The following is a 2500-nucleotide window of genomic DNA, read 5'->3' on the forward strand; positions in this document are numbered from 1 at the left end:
AACAAAACAATAGGAAAAGAGATTAGATAGAATAGTGTGCCGGAGTGTACCCTCAGGCAAGAGAACTCTAACCCAAGACAATAGAAGGCCATTGTACTGAGGCTATGACACTACCCAAGAATAGAGAGCAATGATTTAATTTTGGAGTGTCCTTCTCCTAGAACAGCTGCTTACCATAGCTAAAGAGTCTCTTCTACCCTTACCAAGAGGAAAGTAGCCACTGAACAATTACAGAAGAAGAATTGTCATCCTCAAACAGCAATTCAAGCATATGTCTATTGCACTTCTGAAAACTATCCTTTTACCAAGCTGTTAATACAACAAAAATATGATATATTACCTACAGTATGTCTCCTCAGCAACAGCTGATGTCATAGAGAAGAGAAACAGAGGGATCTTAAAGGTTGAATTCTCTTACATTTGTAACGACAGATTATTTCATTCAACCTCTTCTATGAAAGATCTCACTGCAGGTCAGAATCTGTTTTGAGGTAAGAATAACGTGTAAAACTGAAAGTAGATCTCAAAGTTAAAATATGATTTTAATAATCTGTACTCGCTGCACACTAGATAGTGATAGAAATATTCAAGATAAAATCTTACATTATTTATTTCTTTCTTTAATGTGTAATTATACTCTTGCATTTGCCAAAGCAACTTTACCTATTCCTTCTTTGTAGGCAACAGGTATTGGAATCAATGTAACAATCTTCAGGATGTAAAAAGGGCCAAGGTGTATTGGTCGAAATATAGTGATTTATTTTTATTTCCTTTTTTTTATTTTATTGGCCTATTAGAAGAAGCATGTTAAACTGTTCGATTAAAGTTATAAGTAAGACATATATATATATATATATATATATATATATATATATATATATATATATATATATATATATATATATATGTGTGTGTGTGTGTGTGTGTGTGTGTGTGTGTGTTTGTTTGTTCGTGTGCATTTTTATGTATATAAATATTTATATAATTGAACAGTATGTGTTAATTATATATATGTATATATATATATATATATATATATATATATATATATATATATATATATATATATATATATATATATATATATATATATATATATATATATAGTAAGTAGTAGGTTGGCCAGGGCACCAGCCACCCTTGGTGATACTACCACTAGAGTTATGGAGCCTTTTGACTGGCCACACCATACTACATTGGATCCCTCTCTCTGGTTACGGTTCGTTTTCTCCTTGCCTACACGCACACACACACCTAATAGTCTGGCCTATTCTTAACGTATTCTCCTCTGTCCTCATACACCTGACAAACAAGACTTCTTCACACAAGGGGTTAACTACTGCAATGTAATTGTTCAGTGGCTACTTTCCTCTTGGTAAGGGTAGAAGAGAGACTTTAGCCAGGTAAGCAGCTCTTCTAAGAGAAGGACACTCCAAAATTAAACCATTATTCTCGAGTCTTGGGTAGTGCCATTGCCTCTGTACCAAGATCTTCCACTATCTTGGTTTAGAGTTCTCTTGCTTGAGGGTACACTCGGGTACATTAGTCCATTTTATTTATCTTCCTCTTGTTTTGTTAAAGTTTTTATAGTTTCTATATGAGATATTTATTTTAATGTTATTACTCTTCTTGAAATATTTTATCCTCCTTGTTTCACTGGGCTATTTTCCTTGTTGGAGCCCCTGGGCTTATAGCATCCTGCTTTTGCAACTAGGGTTGTAATTAGCAAGTAATACTAATCATATATATATATATATATATATATATATATATATATATATATATATATATATATATATATATATGTATATGTATATATATATATATATATATAAATGTATATGTATATATATATGTATATGTATATATATATATATATATATATATATATATATATATATATATATATATATATATATATATATATATATATAATGTAGACAGTATGTATATATGATAATCCTGAGTTCCCAATCACTTTAATGAATTCTTTATTCTACCACAACTGTTTCTGATTTCTCAATTATTTTAACTTTTTCCAGAGATATTTTAAACGCTAATCTCTGAGGCAGTCTCTCCTTAACCGCAGTTCTTGAGTACTTATTCCTTAATCTCTAAAATGTAAAACCATTTCAAAACACTTAGTCTACAATGTGACTTTTACCTTCCCATACGTCAACCCACTTCTATTTACAGTAAAGTTCATATAGATCTGAATTATAGGTTGACTTTTCCCCTCATGCAAAACTGTTTTTGATTTCCTCCAAGACGACTTCTTTCTTGTTTATCAACTATTTCAGCAGCCTTTATCCTAATTTCCATGCGGGGTTTTCTATAAATTCTGCTTATATTATTTCCTTCTATGATGTTCATCTATCTATTCAACTTCATTTCAAATTGCGTTTATCTATTACAAAGGACTATTGACTATTTTCTATCCCAGAGAACATCATATTATAAAAAAGATATCAAGTCTTCTATCTGCCTTACCTATTTGCTA

The sequence above is a fragment of the Palaemon carinicauda genome, unplaced genomic scaffold, assembly GCF_036898095.1.
Source record: "Palaemon carinicauda isolate YSFRI2023 unplaced genomic scaffold, ASM3689809v2 scaffold22, whole genome shotgun sequence".
Classification (NCBI taxonomy): Eukaryota; Metazoa; Arthropoda; class Malacostraca; order Decapoda; family Palaemonidae; genus Palaemon; species Palaemon carinicauda.